General features: G+C 43.6%; 1 protein-coding gene across 3 annotated transcripts in view; it reads left to right on the top strand.

Moving 5' to 3' along the window:
• LOC137642449 (trypsin Tyr p 3.0101-like) overlaps positions 1–14,676 on the top strand; it is a 126,927-nt gene that overhangs the window by 18,209 nt on the left and 94,042 nt on the right. The gene's annotated exons all lie outside the window — the stretch shown is intronic.

The raw sequence follows: 14,676 nt of genomic DNA, 5'->3' as shown, positions 1-14,676 counted from the left end.
GAAGCGGTGGCAGCATATTCAGCAGGATGCGAAGTGGTGGTGGCACCTACAGGAGGAAACATGGTGGCGGTGTGTTCAGCAGGATGCAAAATGGTGGTGACACGTACAGGACACAGTGGTGGTGCATTCAGCAAGAGGATGTGTAATAGTGGCAGTGAGCTTAGGAGGTGTGCAAACAGGAGGACACATCAACGTTCCTCTGGATACACTGTGGAATCAGAGTGCATGTGTGGTAGGGTGCCACATTCATGTTGTGGATACACTGACAGATGAGTCTCAGCAGATTCGTAGGGAAGCTTTGTAGGTGTGCGGGTGCACTGCCGAACTAGTAGTAGCTCCAGAATGATGAAATATGTGATCATTCACTAAAGATTTTCTAAGAAAATAATATTTTGCTATTTTGCTCTGGGGTGGTGGGGAAGCTGGAACTGTAGGATCCTGTGAGGTAACAAGAAGGGCTGATGAAAATTCAAACCTTGAAGGAGAGTGATAAGCTTCCTCCAAGGATAACAGTGGTGCATGAGAAGATGCATGGTGTACAGCCATAGACTGACGAGGAGTACGCTTAGGAATACATTGATTGGATATGTGAGATACACACACGGGACACTTCTGATACAATGAAAGAGAAATCTCATTGGTCTTCCACATCTGCAATAAAAAGCTGCTTGTATGAGCTTAGCACACTTGTCGAAGGAGACGGGAAATGAGCAAGATTTTCAAATTCTGGTGATAAAAGAGGCACATCCACTGATGCATTATCCTCCATTGGGTTAAAGGATCATGATCCACTGCAACATTCCTGACTTTGCTAAGGAGGGCACGAGACACTACAGTACAGTCACACCTCACTCTTTGTGAGGGTTAGGTAAGAGAGACAGGCACAGATTCGCGTGTGTTTCATGCCTAGGGTGGGATAACTCCTACCCTAACAAGACACTGCCCATTGTCTACGGTGTAACAAGAAGGTAGTTCTTAGAACAGGTTAAGAGTAAAAAAAAAAACCTTGCGCTCTAATCCAGGAAGACTTGTGTGCCACTATCAATAGGTGTTGGAACATAGCTAACAGGTAATGTGCTATGACGGGTGAGGAACCTCCTTTCTTCTGATGCATCTCTAAAGAGCACTGAATGTAGGAGAGGAGAGAGAATGTCACCTCCCCTGAGAAGGTTAGTGATTTCTACCTCCCTACTCGGGTCTTTCTATTACTCCGATCCTACTGGACCCCATAAGTCCATAAATTTTCTGCTAATACTTAGAGGAACTGTTGCCCCTAGAGGGGAAATTAAGCTATGACTTTCGCCGGGGCCACCGAAGTCGGTCAGGCACCCCATTCGGTGCAGCCATTAATGTGTCCGTAGGAAGTTGCACTTGAGGAGGGGACATGCTGTTTTTCTGAGTCTTTATCCCTGATTTGGATAGAACAACTTTGTCTCTTTTTAGAAATTATTTACCTTTTTAAAAATGCCAGTTCTTATGGCGATTGCCGGGATTAACTCTAGTGGTTTTAGGGGAAAACCCCTAAAGGTTGTCTCAATGTCGGAGAAACCTTTCCACCGAGTCTGCTAAAACTTTGCCACTCTTCTAAGGATGAGGAACCCCGGTTGCAACTAGAGTGAGTTTTCTTGTGAATACTTGAGGGGGAACGCATAGGCTGGGGCCTCGCACTCTGAACTGGCAAACCAAATTGAAAGGAAAATTCTACGTACATCCTTGGATAGTCACTGAATATCTAGTCAATGGAAGGAGGAAAATAGCGTGACGTGTCAATTCACATAGAGGATTAGGGTCGTCCGGGGATTGGACTCTAGGGTCTTCATATTGTCCCTTTATTTTGTGGCATCCTCCCCCGGTGAGACAGGTGAGAGTGATGCCCTTTCTAGCAGGAGTGATCCCGACCTCCACTTGTCCTAAAGTTCGAGGCGCCATTGACTTCTTTTTCTGGAGTGTGATTCATCATGTTATCATTGGACTGTAGGGAACAACATCCTGATCGACCAGGAAGACAAGGTGATGAGTCTTGCCCCTGCGATCGTTATGGAGAAGGAAAGTCCGTCGATTCGGCGATTGTCGAGCAAGCCGTGGGTTGACGATAGACTTTGATCTCGCAATCCTCAGTAGGCACAAGCTGCATACGCGCTGAAAACATTTCCTGTAGAGAGAGAGAGAAAAATTGCAGAATGTTGTGAGACAACGAGATCGGCAGAAGGCAAGAAGACTCGTCGTCAGCAGAAGTCAAAGTCAGGGTGAACGGGAGTAGACCTTGTCAACAGCTAAGACGTCCGCCGCAGCAACAGCCAACAACTTCTCACACAATGTCGCCATGAAGCGCTGAGCAAAAAATAAATAGAGGATTAAAAGTTCCTCTCCTCCGAGGGCGAAGAATAATCTAAACACGCGAACGGGAAAGGTAACTCCCAAAAGGAGTCATCAGTACAAAGGAATCCTTCTGATAACTCGTAGAATGAACATCGACATTTGAAACCGACACATTACCCCGTAATGGAGCGTCGCGTAAAAACACAAATCATATCTGTAAAGAAAAGAATGAGCGTAAAGCAATAGTGGTAAATGGCTAAGCCTTGAAGGGAGAGAGAGAGAGGAGACGTCCGCTCTCTACCAGCCAAATGTAAAAAGTTATGTGGTTTATTGAACGGTGAGTAGATATAGGAGGCTGGGTAGCACCCAGCCACCCCCTACTTAGCCACTGTTAGTGGTTAGGTAGGGTTGCCACCTCGCACTTAAAATCTAATGGCTGCCTTCCAGCTACTCTAGAAATATATCCATATAAATAGCAGAAAGTTTGTTAGTATGGGAACAATTTCAGAGTTCATTTAAAGATCGTACAATCCGACTGACAGATGGTGTATTTTAAGGTGTTTCGAACGTTATTGATGACGATACCTGGCCCAAACCCATAGCTTTTCAGATATGGTAGTTGACTCACCAAATTCAACACCTATGGATTTCTGCCAGAAATTATTGTTAAAACCCTTCAAACACCACAAAATGCACTAGATAACAGTCTTATTTTCTACAAACCATTTACAGTATTGAGCTATTCTATAATTTTACAGTTTCATGTACATTATGTGCCTTGTTAACATTCCTAGATTTATTTCTAGCCTTTTTATTGGGACAGTACTCATAGGACCTTCTCTGCCACGGAAATAACATTTAGCATTCTTAAATCTACCATTATCTTCAAACTAGCTGCATTTACCTTGAGCCTTACAATAATGACTGGTAAAATTACAGAACTACACAGAACTACATTTCCAATAGAAAAAAACAAATTTTCCTACAGTAAATATGACAAACTTATAACAGAGTTTGTATTTTTCCTAACATACAAACCCGAATTCTTTACTATAGGAGATATTCTAGCGCGAGCTGGAAAATACGGCAGAAAAACCTCAACAAGGTCGTTAACGGCCGGACAGGTAATTACCCACCTGTCAGTGGTGGGGGACCGCCGGTCGGTAACTGCTGTTTACCTTCAATCGGATTCTAGTTAGGACTATCCTAGGGGATAGTGATGGAGGGAAGATTTGTGTAAAGAATTCGGGTTTGTATGTTAGGAAAAATACAAACTCTGTTATAAGTTTGTCATTTGTTCCTACACTAAATACAAACCCTCATTCTTTACTATAGGAGACTTAGTCTTGAGGCCAGGGTGGCCAAGGAGTTCCCTATCTTTAGGGAAGATAGTCCTCAGACTAGACTCTTTTGAAGCAACAATCTTCCGTTATCTTCTATCTTTGTAGATCCCTAGAATCTCAGTACGACTAAAGGTTTGCAACTTCATGGAAACAAATGTTTCAGGATGAAGTGGGTCAGGAACATTCGACTCGGACCCCTTCAAACTTAGGATTCCTCGACCTTGCCAAGGGGAAACTTTGTGACCACGAGTATAACTTATACTCTGTGAGAGGAATCAGATGAGTATCGTACCTTATTTCCATTGGCGAGTCCAGCTGAAACTGGATACAGGCTAGGATCCCCAGATGTGGGGGAGAAGGAGACGAAGAAGATCAATGGATGTCCTTCTTAAAACCTAGTGTAACCCACAATCCTCAACCAATGGTTACTGTCCCCTGAAAAGGCGTAAGGTAGTAACAGCATCTGTTGACCTGTCACAATAGGCCCTATAAAAAGGGTGTCTAGAGACCTATGTGTCACGTTGCTGAAATAGTGAGCAGTGAAAGTAGATTGGCGTTTCCAAACCCCAACACTTAAGACTTGGGAGACTGAGAAAAATCTCTTAAACGCCAGAGAGGCAGCCACTCCCCTAACTTGATGGGCTCTGGGTTGTGCTGTCTCTGGGTCTCCATGAAAAGACCTTGCAATAACTTTCTTAAGTCAGAAAGAGATGGTGTTGCGAGAGATTCTCTTCTTTACCCTGTTGGAACAAGGAAGAGATGACGGAGACGTGGTCTGAAAAGTCTGGTGCGCCTCAGATGTTTCTTTGACGTCCTGACTGGGCATAGTAACGACTGGACTGCATCCTGTGTTACCTATTGAGAGTGGAAATTCTCGAAATCTCCCATCGGTAGATGAAGGATTATGAGTCTAGCCATCAAGCCCGGTACGAAGTTGCGAGACACTCGGCCCCCCCCCCCCCCCCCGTCCCCATCTCTTAGAATGGGTGACGTAAGACAGACCATGTAGCTCACTGACCCTTTTAGCGGAGGACAGAGGTACGAGGAAGACGGTCTTAAGGTTCAGAGAGTAGTCTGAGGCCCTTAAGGGCACATAGGGCAGACCCTTCAGCGAACATAAGACACGTCTCAAGGAGATGGTCTAATCTCAAGTGGGGGGCAAGATCACTCCAACACCGAAACAACCAAGGTGATGTCTTCTGAGGGGGAGAGGTCAACCCCTTCTCTGTCTACAAAAGAGGCTCCCGAAGGAGAATGTTGCTTAATACAAGGCTCTCGCTCCGCCCCTGGAGGAGAACCAAAAGGCGTAAGAAGGAGGAGCGTAGATCAGTAAACTCCTACAAGTTTCTCTCGTGAAGGTAGGAAGGTTCTCCCTAAGGAGATCGCCTAAAACAAGCTTTCTCCCTGCCCTATGGGGAAAAGCGTAGGCGTATTAACTTTTCTCTCTCAACGAGGGAAAAGTTTTCCCGAAGGAAGGATTGCCAAAGGCAACATTTCTCCCCTCTCTATGGGGAAAAGCGTAGGTTTAATAATTTCTCTCTCGTGAACGAGGGAGAAGTCCTCCCGAAGGAGGACATCGCTTAATGCAAATTTCTCCCAGATGTATGGGAAAAAAGCATAGGCGTAATAATCTCTCTCGCGGACGAGAGAGAAGTTCTCCCGAAAGAGGACATCGCTTAAGACAAGTTTTCTCCTAGTTCTAGGGAAAAAACGTAGGCGTAAAAATCTCCCTCTCGTGTAAAAATCTCCCTCTCGTGAACGAGATAGGAGTCCTCCCGAAGGGGGACTTTTCCTAAGACAAGCTTTCTCCCAATTCATGGGGAAAAAAGCACAGGCTTGATAATCTCTCTCGCGAATGAGAGAGAAGCTCTCTCGAAGGAGAACATTGCCTAAGACAAGCTTTCCCCCAGTTCTATGGGAGAAAAGCGAAGGCGTAATAATCTCTCTCTCGCGAACGAGAGAGAAGTTCTCCCGAAGGAGAACATTGCTTAAGACAAGCTTTCTCCCAGTTCTAAGGGAAAAAAGCGAAGGCGTAACAATCTCTCTCTCGCGAACGAGAGAGAAGATCTTCTGAAGGAGGGCATCGCCTAAGGCAAGTTTTCTCCCAGTTTTACGGAAAAAACGTAGGCGTAAAAATCTCCTCTCGTGAACGAGAGAGAAGTCCTCCCGAAGAAGGACTTCGCCTGAGCCAAGCATACTCTCAGGGAGAAGTTCACCCCCGAAGGAGGCATAAGCCGTACACTTGCTTTTCCCCAGCTCCAGGGGAGAAAGCACAGTCTTCGAGGACGAGATAGCAGAGGTAAAACTCATTGAGCTGTTCACAACTCCTTACGAAGGAGGGAAGGTTGCTGACTGTCTGAAGTGGGGAAACTTTCCCTCGGAAGGGGAATGGATCTTTCACGCATTCCAATTCCGAGGAAGGTTATCACTCCCTCATAAGGGAAGGATCTCTAATCCCTGGAGGCGAACCTCCTGTCAGCAATCCAAGTTTCCCAAAAAGTTGATTAAGTTGCAGGTTGACAACGAGTGTTACCTCGTAACATGGGCAGCTCATGAGCTGCCACATGAAGCGCAGGATAACGAACATAGCGGCCGAAGCCATCGGCATCGCGTTCTACATCGCTGCTATCTGGGTTTTTTCTTTTAGCCTCTGTAACACGTTTCCCTTTTCCCTTCTGCTCTCAACAGAAGAGAAGAAGGTACGAACCCTTGCATCTTCTTTCGAGGTTTCCGAAAGACTCGAAATCCTTAACTCATTAGAGAGCAAAGGAATTAGAGAGGTTGTCCTGTCTGAAACACGGGAGCGAGGGATTGACCCCGCGAGTGTATGATCGGAGATTTGCGTGTATAGCGCTAATTGCGTGCGAACACCTGCATGACTGGGGTCTGAAGACTCTGCCATAAGAGTAAAACTCCTGATCGTTATGGGCGTAGTGTTGGATGGGCGTACGCGAACACTCCGCGTGACAAGAGTCCGAAGACTCTCTAACCTAAGAGTAACACTCTTGATGTGTCTTACACAAGGTAGGGCAATCTATACAGACAGATAGACTGACTTGTGTCACGAGAACCCGAAGGTTCAGCGTGATCGTGCGGGCCCCTAGAGGTTGTGTTGCGAGAACCCGAAGGTTCAGCGTGAACGTACGTGCCCCTAGAGTTTATGTTGCGAGAACCCGAAGGGCTAGAGCAACGGGAAAACGGAAGTCTTCCTTGTCACGAGACACCGAAGTGTCAGCGAGACTAAATGTACGAAAACCCAAGGTTTCAGCAACTAGCTGTGAGCAAACGAAGGGATAGCGCACCGGGAAACCAAGGTTTCCTTGTCACGAGATCCCAAAGGGTCATAGATCGCTAATTCAAAGGCGAGAGCGATCTCTCTGAAGATAGAGAGAAAAGCAAGGAGAAGCGTTCTATCTGACTTTTTCTAGAGCGGATGGAGACCCTCAAACTGATATGCGAAGAAGAGGGTTCGAGGTTAGGATATGCTTTGCCCTTGGCCGCACTCCTGGTTTCTTAGATGATCCCTCGCACGACGATGACAGCAAGGCAGAACGATGACGAGACGGATCGTTCTTCTCAGGTTTATGGCACGAGTGTATATAATCTCGAGGCAGGAAGTCTCAGGGAGAGACAGAAGGCGAGAAAGAGCGAGAATGATACCGTCTCTTCCTATTTCGCCTGTCTCTTCGGTGAGAATAACTAGGTGAAGGCGTAAACGGGCGTGCAGGAGTTATCTCGCACGTCTGTGCCAGCCATAGGGCGCGCACGTAGGATAAAATTCCCTAGCGTGCACGCATAGTGGAATCATATGGGGCGCGTGGGCGTGCGCGCATATCCTTGCGGATGCGGGAGAAGACTGGTGCGCCGGAAATTGCTGGCGCGTTGATAAGCACTGACGTGTTGCAAAGCGCTGGCGCTGCGGGAGAAGACCTAACCGTAGAAAGTTGACGCGCAGGTTTTACCTGTCGTGTAGGATGGTGTTGGGCGCGTATGCGCACGTGCAGGAGAATGTTGGTGCGCGGGAGCGCATAGGAGAGCACTGGCGCGCGGGAGAGTGCCATTGCGCAGAAGATTGGTGGCGCGCAGGTGTTTGTGGGCAGGTAAGCGCATGGCGCGTGATGGAGTTAAGCTCTTCTTGGAGCCTATGCGCATATTGGCGCATACGCTCTTGATGCCCTATGTTAGGGTAAGAAGGAAGCGCTCTTAAGTTTGTGACGAGAGCGCTTAGTCTAGCGGTGAGACATCTCGTGAAGAGACAGAAGGCGAGGAAGAGCAAGAACGATTATGTCTCCTCCTATGTCGCCTGTGACTCCGGAGAGAAAGACTGGGCACAGGAGTGCGATCTCTCCTTCCTCTTCTCTCTCACCCTCCTAGCCTCCGAAGAGGGGAGGACAATGAAGTGGAGGAGAAGGAGGAGGAGGTACTGTGAAGACCACTCCTACATACTTGGCAGGGGAACCCATCCTCCGCAGGGTAGCACAATACCCATGACCTCCTTAACGGGGCATAGGGAAAGAGGATCCACATCCAGCGGTGACATAAAGGCATCATGAACACTTCCTCAAAATAGAGGACATCATCTACAAAGAAAAAGAAAAAGGATTAATCAAAACTCAAAAAAAAAAAAAAAAAAAAGAAAGGCTAGTCTGCCAGTAAATAAGCAGGAGCAGTGGTGTTACCACTGCGACGGCTAAAATTCGATTAAAGGTAAACAGCAGCTACCGACCGGCGGTCCCCCACCACTGACAGGTGGGTAATTACCTGTCCGGCCGTTAACGACCTTGTTGAGGTTTTTCTGCCGTATTTTCCAGCTCACGCTAGAATATCTCCTATAGTAAAGAATGAGGGTTTGTATTTAGTGTAGGAACAAATTGTGGTTTCAATGAATTTGACCTTAATTTCAACCATAATTTAACCATTTTCCCATTATCCCACACCTTTCGTAACGGCCACAAGTGGGGAACCTGGTACTTTTGGTGGGCAAAAATAGGAAAATAATTATACGTTCATAATAAAATAAAGTTTTGAACATACTTACCTACTGGCTATATAAAAATAGCTTTAGTCTGTGACATCCGGCAGAAATTACAACCTCGTGGCAATCGCAGATAGAGTAGCCAGGTGTACACCAGCGCCCTCACATGAGATACACAGAACCATTCCAAACGTCCTCAGATCTTTCATGCCCATAGGTCTCCAGAGGGGAGGAGAGTGGGAATAAAGGTTATATAACCAGCGGGTAAGTATGTTAAAAAATTTATTTTATTATGAAAACATAATTTTTAAACATTAAACTTACCCGCTGGTTATATAAAAATTTTATTTCTATTTTGAAATAAATTTTTAAATATACTTACCTGGTAGTTACATATATATAGCTTAAATCTCGCATTTCGACGCGTCACGACAGAAAATTCAAAATTCGTGGCAATCGCCGCCATGACAGTAGGTGGTCATACATGAGTGCCATCACTCTTAGGCTATCAGAACTATTCCCAACATCTTCAGAAATTCCATGTCTCTGTTTTCAGAGGAGAGGAGGGAGGGTCCTTTATATCTGTAACTGCCAGGTAAGTATATTTAAAAATTTATTTTATAATAAAAATACCATTTTTAAATGTGTAACTTCCCTGGTAGTTACATATACATAGCTGATTGACACCATAGGAGGTGGGTTGAAAACCTCATCTCATTGGGAATTCTTATAATTATTAATAACTACAATTAGTAGCACTAACAATCTAGATCTAGCCTGATAAGGAAGCTGGCTTCATAATACTCTGCCTCATTTTGCCTGCATTCCTTGAGAGACTACAGCGTTCACCTGTGGGGCTGTGAAAGTCTCTTGGGGCTTCCACAAGGTCCTTGACCTCTAGTGTGGCTAGACCACCACCCTTGCAAACCTGGCATAGCCAAGGATACTGAATCTGACCACCTACTTTAAAGGTTTTTCCTTTTTTTAAAAAAGTAATAAAGGAAAGTAACTTGACTTGTATCCCAGACTGTGAAAGGTTGTGATAACCTTCACAGACAACCTGAGAACACAAAAACAAGCATAAAAGGCAAGGGTATAATGAAAAATTATAGTGAGGCAGTAGGCACTTCTCCAACTACGACGCCAGAGGTAACGTACGGACCCAGGGAACAACAATCCTCATACTGGGTTTGCACATCTTTAAGATAATAGTCTGCGAAGATGGATTTACTTCGCCAAAACGTGGCCTCTAAAATAGACTTCATAGATTATTATGCCTATAGGCTATAGAGGTAGCAACAGCTCTAATCTCATGCTGTTCCACTTTGAGAATTGGGAAAATTTCTTCTTCACAATTCTCGTGAGCTTCTCTTATCAAGACCTTTATAAAGAAAGCTAGAGCATTCATAGACAATGGTAAAAATAGTTTTGTAACTGAACACCAGAGGTTGTCTGATTGTCCTCTTAAACTCTTGGACACGTGCAAATAGAATTTAATAGCTCTTACCAGACAAAGGCCTCTCTCCTTCTCACGACCAACTAAGTGAGATAGACCTGGAATATTAAAAAAAAAAGCTAGGTCAAGGTCGAGAAGGATTCTAATTTTTTGCGATAAAAAACCAAGCTGAAGGGAGCAAATCGCATTGTTTCCATTAAAGCCAATCTTCTTGCTAATGGCTTATAATTCCCCTACCCTTCTTGCTGTAGCCAAAACAACCAAGAAAAGTGTCTTTCATATAAGATCCTTCCAGGATGCCTTGAGGTTAAAAAGGCTAGAACTACATCCAAGTTCCAAGATGGGGTAGGATTGTCCTTCGTTTAACTGTCTCAAAAGATCCAATGATTAGAAATATCCTTATCACCTGACACGTCAATGTTCCGGTGACGGAAGACGGAAGCTAGCATACTGCGGTAGCCCTTAATGGTAGAAACCGTTAGTTTCTCTTTAGTACATAGGTATAATAGAAAATCTGCTATATTGGCTATAGAGGTACTTGGTGGAGGAAAACTTGTTATTCCTGCACCATCCCCTAAATATGTCCCACTTAGATTGGTAGAACTTGATAGCTGAAGCTCTTCTTAATCTGGCGATAGCTCGAGCAGACTCTCTTGAAAAACCTTTCGTTCTTGCCAACTTTACGATAGTCGAAAAGCAGTTAGATTGAGAGTGAGGAAATTTTGGTGGTATCTCACCAAATGAGGCTGTTTGAGTAGATCTCCCCAATTGGGTAATAGTCTGGGAATATCTACAAGCCATTCCCTATCTCCGGAAACCATGGTCTCGTAGGCCAAAATGGAGCTAACAGAGTCATGCGGACGTTGGGTTTCCCTGAATTTCTTTAAGACTCTATCCAGGGTCTTGAATGGAGGAAAAGCGTACATGTCTAGGTTCTCCCAATTCGAAAAGTGTCCACTGCGGCTGCTTCCTGGCCTGGTACTGGAGAGCAAAATACCGGCAACCTATATGTTATTTGTGAGGCGAAGAGGTCTATCAAGTGTTAACCCCACAACATCCAAAGATTGGTGCACACCTCATGATGTAGGGTCTATTCTGCAGTAAGAACTTGTCGTCTTCTGCTGAGCAGATCTTTCCTGACGCTTTTCTGCCCTACTAATAGTGAATAATCAGTGCTCGGTGAATTGCCACTAGTTCTTTGATATCTATGCGTCATTTCCTCTGAGACTCTATCCACAGATCCCTGTCGACAATCGTATGCATCAAAACAGGGATGAAATCGACTTCTCTAGTTTAGTCAGAGCATACACTTGAAGCGTGCCGCATGTGCAAACAAAATTGTGTTCTGATTGCTGCAAGGAATCGTCAACCGTAGTCAGTTGACCACCAGGGGAAAGTCCTTGCGACATTTCCGGAGTGCCTTGAGCGCAGTCTGAACTGATTATCATCCTCAGAAACATGAAATTCTGTGAGGGTGATAGATAAGATTTGGCCAGGTTACTATCAGGCCTAACTGTTGCGTTAAGGACATTATCCTTTGAAGAGTTTCCAGACCTTTACTTGAGATTCTGTTCTGAGTGGTCAGCCGTCTAGTTATAAAGAAAAAACCCTTACTCCCTTATGAAAGGCCAGGGAGTCACGTTGGACATCACCCGGGAAAAACCGTACTTGTACAATGGACTGACGCCCAAAACAGGTTTTCATGCCCCTTTCGAGCTTTTTGGAACTAGGAAAAAGTATGTTGTAAAAACACCTCCGAGACAGTGTCCTCTACAATTCTATAAATGATCTCGACAACATAAGGCTCAATTGTTCTTAAAGAACTGCTACTTAGTTACCTGAGTGGAATGTTGCCAATTCTAGGGGTATTGACGACATAGGAGGTATAAACCGACTCACTTTTTGATTCGGTTTGTTGTCTTCAGAATCAGCGAGTTAGACCTCCAGTCGTAATTTTCTAAGTTCCCCTTGAAGGGGCTCTCCCACGAAAAAAAGCTGATGCGTGGGAAGAGCCTCCTTTTGTATCCTTGCTAAGGAGCTAGTTGGAAGGATCTATCTAGCAGTTCTGGAGAAAAAAATTTTGAGGCAGCCTGTTAATCTCCGAATAAGGGACAAACTTTTTTCTTATAGAAAAAATTACGTAATACAATACAAATTTACCAATGTTTGTAAATCAGTGGACACGTTATGTCAAGCACATGGAAAAAAATATGGTTCATATATTTGGTAAGCAAGTGAAGCATACGATAATGTGTAATCGCTACGCTAAGATTCCTTGAAATTGGAGGGTCATAGGAGATAAATGAATCTTGCTCTATATTCACCATTAAGTGTATAGATTACATTGGTTAAATAAAATACTCCAACCTACCAATTTTGGAACTTCGGATGATTGATTTAACAATATTTTGAGTTTTTGCTTCCAAGCTCCTTTCACAAAAGAGTTTACACAGTAAGGAGTGTAGGCACTAGGGTAAACACTAGCTTCTTAGACCGCGAGACGCGAGTGCCCAACAGATAAGTGCAAATTAGAAGCCGCCAAACTCCAAAGTCCAAACTCTAAAATCACTAAAGTCTCTCTCTCTCTCTCTCTCTCTCTCTCTCTCTCTCTCTCTCTCTCTCTCTCTCTCTCTCCCAAATCACTAAAGGCTCTCGCTCTCTCTCTAAAATCACTGAAGGCTCTCTCTCTCTCTCTCTCTCTCTCTCTCTCTCTCTCTCTCTCTCTCTCTCTCTCTCTCTCTCTCTCTCTCTCAAATGCAATAGTCGTGTCGTCTCCAGTCCCCCCTCTGTCACCCCCAATATCTATAGATTACAGAATTTCGGATGTAGAAGAGTTTGGTTGTTATGGGGGGAGGACAACAGGTAGAAGCAGGACGGTGGGGGGGGGGGGGGATGGCTGGGGGAGGACACCAGGAGGGGGGAAGTACTACTTGCTAGAGCTGTGTGATGTCTGGGAAATCTCAAAATAATATTCATGAACGTAAATTCAATATAATTTCATAGTTCCTAATTACATCATTATAATAATACTTTGGATCTTGCCAAGATTTGCGAACCCAACATTTCCATGTCGAGATTAAGGAACCTCATTTTCTACATGTAAAGAATAACCAAGGCCAATGCCTTTGAGAATAACGAACCCAATTTTCCACTTGTAAAGATTAGCGAACCCAACATTTCCATGTCAAGATTAAGGAACCCCATTTTCTACATGTAAAGAATAACAAACCCAATTTTTCACTTGTCAAGATAAGCGAACCCAACATTTCCATGTCGAGATTAAGGAACCTCATTTTCTACATGTAAAGAATAACCAAGGCCAATGCCTTTGAGAATAACGAACCCAATTTTCCACTTGTAAAGATTAGCGAACCCAACATTTCCATGTCAAGATTAAGGAACCCCATTTTCTACATGTAAAGAATAACGAACTCAAGTTTTCACTTGTCAAAATAAGCGAACCCAACATTTCCATGTCAAGATTAAGGAACCCCATTTTCTACATGTAAAGAATAACAAACCCAATTTTTCACTTGTCAAGATAAGCGAACCCAACATTTCCATGTCAAGATTAAGGAACCCCATTTTCTACATGTAAGGAATAACGAACCCAATTTTCCACTTGTAAAGATTAGCGAATCCAATTAACCTCACGTGTTCTGCACTATGAAGAAAAAATAGAAAAGGTAAATGAAGAAAAAATATGTTGGAAATATGAATGATCACTTTATTGATGGAAGAAAAATTAATGAGTTAAAAGCTCTCTACTAAAATCAATATCTTATGAGTCTCAAAAAAGTTAAAAGTAAGTTAAAACAAACATCTTAGGAATCAATAAGAAATTGAGAACCAATTAGATGACAAAACCCAATTAATCTGTTACCCGTATTTCGTTCCATCCACATAAACTGGTTCAAATAGCTTGGTAGAAATTCACGCTTGCATCCTCGCATGTTCTTGATTTTTGCTTTATGCTTTACCCAATACCACTCGATATAGTAGAGTATTTTGTGGGCTTCAAAATTTATAACTTCATCTATCTTTTTATGTTCAGTCAGCAGCCAATAAAAAATCAGAGCATTGATTATTGTTTCAATCAAAGACAAAAACACTAACAGAGAGAGAGAGAGAGAGAGAGAGAGAGAGAGAGAGAGAGAGAGAGAGAGAGAGAGAGAGAGAGAGACTGTATTATAAATCTACCTCCTCTTCTACTGTCCACCTGAAACGAAGTGATGAACATGGAATATCACTTCTCTATACAGTATACGAACATAAAATGTTATGAGATGCCCACAATAATCGCTTGACATTGACTTGGAAAGATTTTTCCATGAATGAATGGTTCTCAATGTTCTTGAATTAGATGATGGTCACTCCTTGCTGGAACCCAAATCATATATCTGCTAGTTTTATTTACTAAAGAACACCTGATAAATATATATATGCGAGTGAAGTGTTTTTTTTTTTTTTCAAATTTGAGATGTTTAAGAATAATAACATTAAAATAGATTTTTCACATATAAACTATAAACACTTCAAAATGGCGAGAGGAAGAGAAATAAGATAGAATAGTGTGCCCGAGT

Source organism: Palaemon carinicauda, chromosome 6 (assembly GCF_036898095.1).
Source record: "Palaemon carinicauda isolate YSFRI2023 chromosome 6, ASM3689809v2, whole genome shotgun sequence".
NCBI lineage: Eukaryota > Metazoa > Arthropoda > Malacostraca > Decapoda > Palaemonidae > Palaemon > Palaemon carinicauda.
This window is presented reverse-complemented; position numbering and strand designations above follow the sequence as displayed.